A 12,158-nucleotide genomic window follows, 5' to 3' on the forward strand; every position below is an offset into this window, starting at 1 on the left:
TTGTATGCAGTATATTGTATATTGTGTTTATGTAGTATATTGTGTTTTTTATCTAAAATGAAGAAGCAGATCTCTGGCCATTGTTTTGTTAGTCATCCTTTCTGTGTTGACTGATGTGATTAGCTTCTGAATGGCAACAGCACAAACAGACTGCATGTTACTGCACAGTGAATTTCAAATCTTGCAAAAGAGGTGGGATTTCATGAAAGTGTTGAAATAGATGCTGGAGAATAGCTCAGAACATCTGCTACGTCATTGACAATGAGGCTATAGCAGAACTCAAGCAGTCAACAACAGGAGAGAAACCCAGTAAGAATGATGCCACATGCTGGGCCCGGGCAGAGTGTGATTTTACTTATCAAAGGATTAGGGGAGGCCCCTGGGGAAGCTGATGAAGCACTGTAATGGAACAAAACGTGATCCACTTTATATAGATTCATTCTGAAACTCAGTGCCCGAGAAAGTTGTCATTGATCTACTCAGGATTCACTTTGTTCCTTCTAAGAATTGGTGCATGGATGCAATTTTAACCTGCGCCATGTGAAATGTTGGATAAACTTGGTTTTGGTTTAGTTAGTTTTGTTTCTCAAGAAAAAGCTTGAGTTGAATCTTAGTTTTGGTCTATTGACCACAATGATTTTAGTTTATGATAGAAAATCTAAACCAGAAACATAGATAATTCTATAAGAAACTCCTATGTGCCTATTACTGAGCTAGATCAATTATTAACTCATGGCCAGTTTTTTTTTTTAAAAGCCTTTATTGAATCCAAATGAAAATATATAGAGGAGAGTGCCCAAGTCATTCAAAATACAGCTTGTAAATTTTCTCAAATTTAAAATTCAGTTTAGTCAGCATGTAGGTTGAGTACCATGTTGGGCTCCCTGCGTGGAGCCTGCTTCTCCCTCTGCCGTGTTTCTGCCTCTCTCTCTCTCTCTCTGTGTGTGTGTGTGTGTGTCTCATGAATGAGTAAATAAAATCTTAAAAAAAAAAAAAAAGCATGTAGGTCAAGGATACAATGTCACCAGCTCCTGGGAGACTCCCTTCCAGCCACTAATTCTCTGCAAAGCAGTGGCCATCCCGACTTTTAACACCATATACTAGATGTGCACAGCCGGTCTTCTCATAAATAAATAAATAAATAAATAAATAAATAATGCCATAATCACATTTTTAAAATTAACTATAATAGCTGAATGTCTGCAAATATCCTGAATGTGTACATTTCTCTGTCTCATAAGTATAAAATTTTGCAGATTGTTTGAATCATGATCCAAATAAAAAAGTTTCTTAAACTTCTTTTAACCCGAAGCTTCCTTTCTCTCTCTCTCTCTCTCTCTGCCCCCCACTTCCCACCACTTCATCCTTCTCTTCTCCCTCCCTCACGACAATTTGTGCTGTTGTTGAAGAAACTGGATGTTTGTCCTGCAGAATTCCTCATAGGCTGATTTTCCTCACTGCTTGCTGTGGTGATGTTTATCACGTCTTTTTGTCTCATGTGTATTCTATAAATTGGTTAGATCTAGAAGTTTGATCAGATTGGGACCAGAGCTTGTGGCATAGTAGTTGGCTAGGTTCTCTCTCTCTCTCTCTCTGCCCCCCATCAATCCCACCATCAATCCATAAATACCATTTTGATATTTTGGCAAGAATGGTTCACAGGTGGAATGAGACCCTTCGAAGCACATCCGCCTGGTTGATTCTTGTGAGCCATAGATAGTCATCACTTAGGTCCATCAAGATCATTATGGATTTGCAACATGATGGTGTGCTGTCATTGTTTCTTCATATCTTAGACACAATACTTCTGGAAGTTACCCTCATCAACTATTTGGTTTCCCCGAGGGACAGTTTATATAAGGAATACAGAATAAATACTCAATTATTTCCTTTTATTCATAGTTAAATAAAAGTGAGTTGGTTCCCTAGAATCCCCAAGAAGTGACTACTGAGATTTTTTTTTCCCCTTTTTAAGTGATTTCCTATCATGTTTTAGTCCATTTGTACCAGGACATTTTTATCTCATTTTAAGTGGCCTCATCTGGAATGGACCTATCTCCCCAATCCCCAATTATCAGATAAATGCAGGGCCTCCTGTTCATTTAATGGAGAGTCTGAATGGGAAGACAGTACCTCTGATTTTAGTGTGAGAACTCTCCGTCCCTTTCTGCGAAGGGGACAGGAGCAAAATCCATGCAAGAGTCTTTGTGTTTGGGAGTCACCAGAATGTGTACCTCTTACTAATGCAGACATTAGACTCAAAGTACCCCTTGCTTGAAAGGAGGCTTGCTAACTGGATTTGGATAGCCTGCTGAAGATGGCATGGTGGCTTGTCATGATATGGCTCAGTATATGCCAGGGATCACAGAAGCAAAGAAGCCCAACGTTGCTACCATCTATGTAAAATCTCCATCTTTTAAGTAAGGAGTTATGTCAGAGTGTATACAATGTGTAATGGAAAATAGACCCAAGTTAGTGAAACTCAATTCTAAGGAAGTCTGGGAAAAGTCTAATCAATTGCTATGCCACAAGCTCTGGCCCCAAGTGAGACAGTTAGGCCAGGCACAAGTTGCCCCAAAGCGCAAGTTACATACAGCATCTGGTACGTGCTCCCACCAGCCAGAGCTTGGCATCCCTTCAGCTTCGGGTTGGCATGGACCTTCAGTTTAGCAGGCTTTCCTTAGCAAGAGTTTTCCCAGGGAAATGAGCTGGAGAACTCATGCAGCTGGAGGGCTGAGGACTGATATTTCTGGAGTCCCCATCAATCACTTTCCTTTCCCTGGAAGAAAGAGAGAGTGTGATGAGAACATGTTTGTTGAGTAGAGTTCATTTTAAAGAATGCTATGATTTACCCAGCAGGAACAATGAGGTTTTTTTTTTAATCTTATTTAACGTACTTATCTCAAAAACACCATGATGATATGAACTCTGATCCCTTTTTTATAAAGAGAATGAGGCTTAGAGAGGCCTAGCATTGTTTAGATTATGTGGCTTGTCAGAACCCAAGCAGAGTGTCTCATCTCAGTCTAGGGGACTTCTGGGCCAAAGTGTGGTACTGATTCCCCCGTTCACAGCCCACAGCTGGGCTTTCTGGAGCTCCTGTGTCCCGCTTGCCTCCAGGAGACACCTGGGACCACCTTGGAGGACCAGCTTCCTCACCCTGCAGGCTTCCTCTTGATCTGCTGCTGTCCCTGGCCCAAACCGCCGGGGACACAGCCTTTCCTCTAGGCTGTAGGGAGGCCTTTTCTGACCCCCTACTAAAATTGCAGTACTTCTTGCTCCGCCACCAGCCAGCGTTCTCTATTCTCCCTTCCTTGGTTATGTCTTGCCCTAAGCACTAGTACCTTCTTCCCCATAAATAATCTGCATATTTATTTTGTTCGTTGTCTGTCTCCACATTGCAGTTTAAGACCAAAGCTAGAACTTTGATCTGTTTGGTTTCCTGCTAGAAGAGTGCCTCAGAGTACACGAAGGGTAGCTGGTAAGACTTCCCTCAGAGCCGCATAGCTATGGCCCCGACTTCTTTGCTGCCCCTGTGCCTTGGAGACAGGCCTCACCCGCGGGCCTCTGCCTGGGCCCCCCTCCCCTGGTTTTTCCGGTCACGGAGGTCAGGACCGGAGAGCGGCATTATCTCTCCCGACCAGGAGGTGGCAGTGTGCTCACTCGGCTGGAGCCCTCTGTGCTTGGGTTTCCCGGTTCACCCCGCTGGCCCGTAGTGTGGTCCCCACTGACCTAGCCCAGGACTGCCCTGCTGCCAGGGAGAGAGAGAGAATTCTCTGTCCCTCTAGTCCTGAACGACTTGTCAAAAGACCAAACGAAAAGCCATATTTTCTCTCTTTTTTCTCCCACAGAAGTCAACAAATTGGTAATAACGCTTCACCATAGACTGATACTTGGTTAAGTGTACATTGATAATCACCCACAAGAAAGTCTTGGAGGCTACTTTCATTTATCTTAGGTTGTTTCTTCATTGTAATTATTCGAGTGTCTCCTCCTTCCCCTAATTCCCAAACACCTCTATGTCAGTCATTTGCTGAGCTATTATAGGAAATAACTTTTTCTTATGTACCAGACGATTTTGAGAAATTGGAATTTCATTTTGGGATTTTAATTTTTCAACTTCTGTTTTTTAAAAAAATTCAGAAGTAAGAACGCAGTTCATGTGGCTCTTAACAGGAATAAATATTCGGACACTGGGACATGTTTAATATTCAGGCAAAAAGTATTAAGGATACAACAGCAGGACAATTGTACAACATTTATCGGGCATCTTCTGTGCGTCTGGCACTATGATCGGTTTTGGGGAACAAAAAAATCAACAAGATGAAGTCTCTACTTTCAAGGAACTTAATACCTAATGAGAGTCAAAGACATTTACATGATAAATTATGATAACAAACAGAATAAAGTAAATGACCAAAAATAAGATCAAAGTACACTTGGACTATTCACCAAGATAGACAATATTCTGGGTCATAGAAACTCTACACTCAAATTGAAAAAATAAACTTGGGTATGTCACAGCAAACTGATAAGTAAATCTCAAATGATTTTACATCATTTAAAAAATTTGATATGAATACAGTGATAAACCAGAAAAATTAGAACCTAAATACATATGATTTAATAAAATTTTATTAACACATATTCATAAAAGATAAAATAATAAAATAAAGTGATTGAGCAAATGATACCAGCAAAGTTACTAAGGAATGTAAATATAAGGAAGAAGTAATTTTGATAGGGGAAACCAGAGAAGACTTCATGGAAGAGGTGGTTTTAAAGCCATGCCCTGAAAGACAAGCAGGACTTTGGTAGGCTGAGAAAGGGAAAAGAAGTGTATCCCAAAGACTCTGGCAGATCAGAAGCACAAAAAAATATGATTATGTCATGATCCTGTGTGCTTGGAGCATAGGGCTATGGATTCATGCAGATGGTGTGGGTCTGGGAATGATTAACTCCGTTTTTTATAGGTCAGGACAAAGCACAAGGCCTCATGGCAGAGGCTCAAAAGTCACTTATTCAGGAAGGCAGGCAGGTAAGCAGAAGGAAAAGAATAAAGAAAGAAGGAAAGAAGGAACCAAGGAAGCAAAGAAGGCCCTCTTGGGTAAGGTTTGGTAAGTAGGATGCCCAGTGTGGTTGTTGAGTACCCAGAAGTAAATCACAAAGTAGGACAGCCGTAACCCCTTTTCTGCTTTACAGCCCAATGCTTCCCATTTTTATTGGAACAATAAAAAGAGGGTAAAAAAATAGTATCCCCTCTTCTTCCACCTCTTGGCCAGCTGAAAATAGCATTTATTTAAAAAAACAACAAAAACAGGGATACCCGAGTGGCTCAGTTGGTTAAGCACCTGCCTTCAGCTCAGGTCATGATCTTGAGGTCCTTGGGTTAAGCCCCACATTGGGCTCCTTGCTCAGCAGGGAGTCTGCTTCTCCCTCTCCCTCTACACCTCCCTCCCTACTGTCCCTCTCTCTCTCTTTCAAATAAATAAATAAAAATCTTTAAAAAAAAAATCTTTATCTTTTGATTCTAGTCATCCCAGCGGTGTGAAATGGTACTTCCCTGTAGTTTTGATTTGCATTTTCCTGATGGCTACTAATGTTAAGTATCTTTTTTGGGGCTTGTTGGCCCAAAACATCTTTGGAAAAATGTCTCTTCAGAGCCTTCGTCCATTCTTTATTTGGATCATCTTTGTTTATAATTGAATCCTAAGAGTTCTTTTTTTTTAAGATTTAATTTATTTATTCATGAGTGTCACACACACACACACACACACACACACACACACACACACACAGAGGCACAGACACAGGCAGAGGGAGAAGCAGGCTCCATGCTGGAAGCCTGACATCGGACTTGATCCCAGGTCTCCAGCACCACACTCTGGGCTGAAGGTGCTGCTAAACCGCTGAGCCACCCAGGCTGCCCAAATCCTAAGAGTTCTTGATGTGCTCTGGATACAAGTCCCCTAGCAGATGTAGGATTTGCAAATATTTTCTCCCATTCTTGAGTTATCCTATCACTTTCTTGATGGTGTTTCTTGAAGCACAAAAGTTTTTAATTTTGACAAAGCCTAGTTTATTTTTTCTTTGGTGTTATATTTTAGAAATCCCTGTTTAACACAAGGTCATGAAGATTGGTATATTTTCTACACAGAGTCTTATAATTCTGGTTTTTATATCTAGGCCTATGATTCAGTTTGAGTTAATTTTGGGGATAGTATAAGGAAGGAGTCTGATTTCATTCTTTTTGTGTGTGTGAATTCCAGTTCCCTGAGCACTATTTATTTAAAAAGACTGTTTCTTCCCTCTTTGAATTGTGTTGGTACTTTTTTCAAAACTTGACTGTAAATATATGGGTTTATTTTTGGACTTTCAATTCTATTCTGTTGATCTATATATCTGTCCTTATTCTAGTACCTCATTATCTTGGTTACTGTAAGTTTGTGGTAAATTGTGAAATTGGGTAGTGTGAGTGTGAGTCTTCCAAATTTGTTCTGCTTTTTCAAAATTATTTTGGCTATTTTAAGTTCCTTGCATTTCCATATTATAATCATTTTGTCAATTCAGCAAAAAAAAATATAAGGCATCTGGGGATTGCATTAAATGTATACATGGACTTGGGCAGTATTGCCATCTTAACAAGTATCTTCCAATCCATGAACATGGACTATCTTCCCACTTATTTAGGTTGTCTTTAATTTTTTTTCAGTGATAGTTTGTAATTTCCAGAATGTAAGTTTTTAACTTCTTTTGTTAGATTTGTTCCTAAATATTTTATTCTTTCTGATACTATGGTATATAGAAATTGTTTTTAATAGACTTTGTATTTTAGAGTAGTTTTAGGTTCACAGTAAAATTGAACAGAAAGTAGAAAGGGTTCGAATATACCTCCCACTCCTCCACATGCACAGCCTCCCCCACTAATGACATCTTACATCAGAATCCTTATTTGTTACAATCTATGAACCTTATCAACACATCATAATTACCAAAGTCTGGTTTACATTAGGGCTCACTCTTGTGCATTTTATAGGTTTGTACATATATATAATGACATATATTCATTATTGTACTATCATGCAGAGTATTTTCACTGCCTCCCAAATCCTCTGTATTCTGCTTATGCATCCCCCCCCCAAACCCCCACTACTGGCAAGCACAGATATTTTTACTGTCTTCATACTTTTTCCTTTTCCAGAATGCCATAGAGTTGGGATTATATAGTATGTGGCTTTTACAGATTAACATTCTTCACTTAGTAAGATGCATTAAGGTTCCTCTGTGTCTTTTCAGGGCTTGATAGTTTACTTCTTTTTACCGCTAAATAATATTCTATTGTCTAAATTACCACATATACCATAATTTATTTATTCAGTCAGCAACTGAAGGACTTCTTAATTACTCCCACGTTTTGGAAATTACAAATAAAGATGTATAAATATCATATAAAGGCTTTTGTTTTCAACTCCTTTAGATAAATACCAAGAAGTGCAATTGCTGGATTGTATGGTAAGATTATGCTTAATTTTGTAAGAAATTGTTTAACTGTCTTCCAAAGCATCTGTTCCATTTTGCATTTCTACTAGCAATGAATGAGTTACTGTTGTTCCATACTTTTATCAACATTTTGTGTGTCACTGTCCTCAATTTTGGCTGTTCTAATAGGTGTATAGTAGTCTCTCTCTATTACTGTAATTTGCAATTTCCTGATGACATATGGTGTTGGCATCTTTTCATGTACTTTATCATGTCTTTTGCAGATATTTTCTCCCAGACTGTGGATTGTCTTTTTATCCTCTTGACAGTGTCTTTCTCAGAGAAGACATTTTTAATTTTGATGAGATCCATCTTATGAATAATTTCTTTCATGGGCTGGGCCTTTGCTGTTGTATCTGAAAAGTCATCACCATACTCAAGACCACCTAGGTTTTTCCCTAATGTTATAATTTTGCACTTTATATTTAAGACTATGATCTATTTTGAGTTAATTTTTGGAAAAGGTATAAGGGCATGACACATATCTAGATTATTATTTTTTTTGCATTGAATATCCAATTATTCCAGCATCATTTGTTGAAAATACTATCCTTGCTCCACTGTATTGCCTTTAGTCTTCTGTTAAGGAACAGTTGACTCTATATATGTGGGTCTATTTCTGGGATCTCTCTTCTATCCCATCGATCCTTTTTCTATTCTTTCACCAATACTAGACTGTCTTGATTATTATAGCTTTATAGTAAGTCTTAAAGTTAGGTAGTGATAGTCATCCAACTTTGTTCTTCAATATTGTGTTGGCTACTCTGAATCTTTTGCCTATCCATATAAAGTTTAGAACTAGTTCATCAATATCCACAACATAACTTGTTGAGATTTTTACTAAAATGGCATTGACTCCATAGATCAATTTGGGAAGAACAGACATCTTGATGATCTTGAGTTTTCTTGTTCATGAACATAGAATATCTCTCCATTTATTTATTCTTTGATGTCTTTAATCAGAGTTTTCTAGTTTTTCTCATATAGATCTTATATGTATTTTTAAAATTTAAATCTAATTATTTTATTTTAAGGATGATAATGTGAATGTATTGTTTTTATTTTCAAATTCCATTTGTTCATTGCTGGTATAAAGAAAAGCAATGGACTTTTCTATATTAATCTTGTATCTTACAACTTTGCTATAGTTATTAGTTTCAGGAGTTTTTTTGTTATTGATTCTTCTGTATTTTCTATGTAGACCATCATGTCATCTATAAAACAGTTTTATTTCCTCCTGCTTAACCTATATATCTTTTATTTTCTTTTTTATCTTATTGCATTTCTTGGACTTCCTGGATGTTGAAAAGGAGTAGTGAGAAGGGACATCCTTTGTTCCTTATGGAGTTACTTTTTTAAGTTTCAGTTTTGGATTGTTCATTGCAAGTGTATAGAAATACAATTGATTCCTGCATCTTAATATTGCATCCTGACTATTCCATTTTATGTACAGTCAGTTTAATTGTTGCATACAATTCCATCAAACAATATTTCATAATTTCCCTAATCTAAAATTTTTAGGTTTATATGCTCTTTACAAGTTCCTCATGATTATTAATGCTCCTGCTGGAAATATTTTCATGCATTCAACTATTTTCTTTGTAATAATTTCTTTAAGCTAAATTTACAGGTATGGATCAAAGGGAATGAAAATTTCATATGAGTCAATATTTTTATGGAAAAAATTGTCTTTTAATAGAGTGTGTAAAGCCTAGAACTGGCATACATGTACTTATTACCTATGGCTTACCCATTATTCCGTGATGACTTATCCAGTCTATCACAGTGAAGTTGCTTTGTGAGGTAAGTAAAATAGGAATTAAGCTAAAAAGAATGGATGTCAATTAGGCATGATGGTATGCTGTTTTGTGTTGGGTCACTATGACTCTTTCACTCCTGCCAATGATTCTCTGGTGAACATGTACAAGCGTAGTTACTGGATAAAGAAGGTGGAAATAACTCAGCGGGAATCACTATTGCTACCACCATGGCTAGAAATACATCTTGGAGCACATGCCTTACCAATGGTAGATTGTATCAGTCTGTTTTTCGAAGGAAAATCATCATTACCATCACCTTCAAATGGCATCACGATGCTATTTATCCCATGCTCACTATGTGCAAGAAACTGTGTTATGGCCTTACTATCACCTTTAGTTCTCACAACTCTATGAAGTAGGTGCTATTAATATTTCTATTTTATAGATGAATTAACTGAATATTTGAGAGATTAATTAACTGTTTAAGCTCTCCTCAGGAGTAAGCATTGGAGCTAAGAGTTGAATGCACATTTGTGTGGCCGGAGTCCATGCACTAAAGCATTCCACTCTACTGCCCAATCATTACATATATAAGGAACTAACAGAAAGCAGTTTGTGGAGATAATAGTTTTTTAAAAACACTAACATGGTAAATTATTTACTCCTGCTGAAAAATGGCTATAGAGAAATCATAGCACTGTAAAAAGATATTTTTTTTCCCAGATAAATAGCTTTGGACCAGCAGGTAAAATAATTCATTTTCCAAGTAAGTTTTAAGGAGATTGGTGAAGTCTGGCCAATGGCCCACTCTGGCCTCTTGAGTTGGCCTTTCTGTTCATATGGCTTCTGCATGTTTGACACAAATCTACCTTTGAACCTTTATCTTCCTCGTGCTATCTCTCTGCACCAATGTAGAAATGCCATTTTCTGGTAGGCTTCTAAGCTTTCTTCTTTTAACCTAAGATGTGGATAAGATGTGGACATAGAAGACTCTGCAGAAAGATCATGCAAGTAGCACTGGAATTCAATGTTTCTAAAAATAGAGTTCTGAAAGACTTAGTATAATAACAGTCACTGTGATTGCCAGAAGAGACACAGGAGCCATAGTGGTGGTACCTTCCATGATATGTGAATACAAAAAGCCGAAGAGAACCACCAAAATTGGTTTCTAAGGAAGGAAACTATCTCCATGTTGTTTCAATGTATTGAATGAACCTTTCAAAATGGCACATGATGTTACAGAGAAATTGGCTTAGACTTGACCTTGAGGAAATGGAGAAACCAGATTCTGTTCTCTTTTTTTTTTTTTTTTCCAGATTCTGTTCTCAGAGTGATTTCACAGCTTTGCTTTCTCAGGAACAGGAAGAGCTTACTGTTGTTCTTTCAACTGATAGCCTTACCTAGGCACTGTGGGAGGATGCAAAGGTACATCAGATATGGCCTTAATGTCACCTCATACTCTTAAGGAACTTTGGATCAATCTGGGAAGATGCATATGCATATACAAAGAATAATTAAATTATTCAGAGTGATATAGTTGGTATGCTCAGATTGCAGAGAAAGGATGCTCCTGTGACATGAAATGAATAGAGGTTTCTTCATGAAGAAGGAGCAGCACTACATGGTGAGAAGCAGAGGGTGCACTGGGTGCCATTGCACCTGACTCTAGGGCCAGTTGTACTGGGTGAATCATTTAAACCTCTGGGCTTCAATTTCTTAATCTACAAAAGAAAGAATGGTCTCCCTAAGGTTTGTTCTCATCTTCAACTTCTATAAAGTAAGATTTACTTAAAAGTGGCTGCTGTTTGTCGAGCTCTTCCTGGATACAACACATATATTACCCAACAGAATAACCAAATGATGTAGCTCGAGTTATTATTCCCATTTTATGAAGGAGGAAATTGAAGCTCTAGGATTTTAAGGGATTTGTCCTTGTAAACCCAGGTCTGATAAAATCTAAAGACTGAAGCCATGGTGTTACAAAATCTCCTACAGAAAGTGAAATATTTAGGTAAGGAAACAGAAGGGGAAGGCACTCCAGGCAGGGCAAGCAGCATAGTCAGAATGGAGAGGTAAGCGGCAAGACCAGTGTAGTATGCTCAGAAACAGAAAGCAGACCTCCCTGGCTGGAGCAAAGGGTTTGCCCAGTGATCTGGGGCAACATGCATCTAGTCCACCTTCCAATACCTCAGAGGAAACTGATCTACCATCCTCATACCTTACATCCAAAATATCAAAAACTTAGTTTCCTATACTTGGGGAAAAGCCTGCCTCCTCTGGTGGGTGTTGCAGGAATTATTTAAAGGAAGATCATTCATTACAGTAGTTCCCCATTATCTGTGCTGGATACATTCCAACACCCCGATAGGTGCCTGCAACTGAGGATAATACCAAACCTCAAATACACATGTTCTTTCCTATACATACACACCTGTGATAATGTTTAATTTATAAATTTGTTACTGTAAAATATTAACAATAACTAATAACAAAATAGAACAATATCTTGAGATAAAAGTTATGTGAACATAGGCTCCCTCTCTCTCTCAAAATATATATTTTTTAAAAAAAAGGTTTTTTTTTTTTTATTATAGACATATATACAGAAGCAGAGACATAGGCAGAGGGAGAAGCAGGCTCCTTGAAGGTAGCCTGATGCGGGACTCAATCCCAGGACCCTGGGATCAAGACCTGCAGACACTCAACAACTGAGCTACCCAGGTGACTTCTCTCAAAATACCTTATTGTACTATACTCACCCTTCTCAACATGAAGTGAGCTGATAAAATGCCTGTGTGATGAGATGAAGTAAGGTGAATGATGTAGTGTCAGACTACTACTGACCTTCCCACCATACCT

General features: G+C 38.1%; 1 long non-coding RNA gene across 1 annotated transcript; it reads left to right on the top strand.

Moving 5' to 3' along the window:
- The first annotated feature begins 5,067 nt into the window (after positions 1-5,067).
- Positions 5,068-11,929, top strand: LOC121497614. The gene is made up of 3 exons (XR_005989525.1): positions 5,068-5,117; positions 10,616-10,724; positions 11,894-11,929. It is a non-coding gene; the product is annotated as an uncharacterized LOC121497614 (long non-coding RNA).
- The last annotated feature ends 229 nt before the right edge of the window (positions 11,930-12,158 follow it).

Source organism: Vulpes lagopus, chromosome 8 (assembly GCF_018345385.1).
Source record: "Vulpes lagopus strain Blue_001 chromosome 8, ASM1834538v1, whole genome shotgun sequence".
Classification (NCBI taxonomy): domain Eukaryota; kingdom Metazoa; phylum Chordata; class Mammalia; order Carnivora; family Canidae; genus Vulpes; species Vulpes lagopus.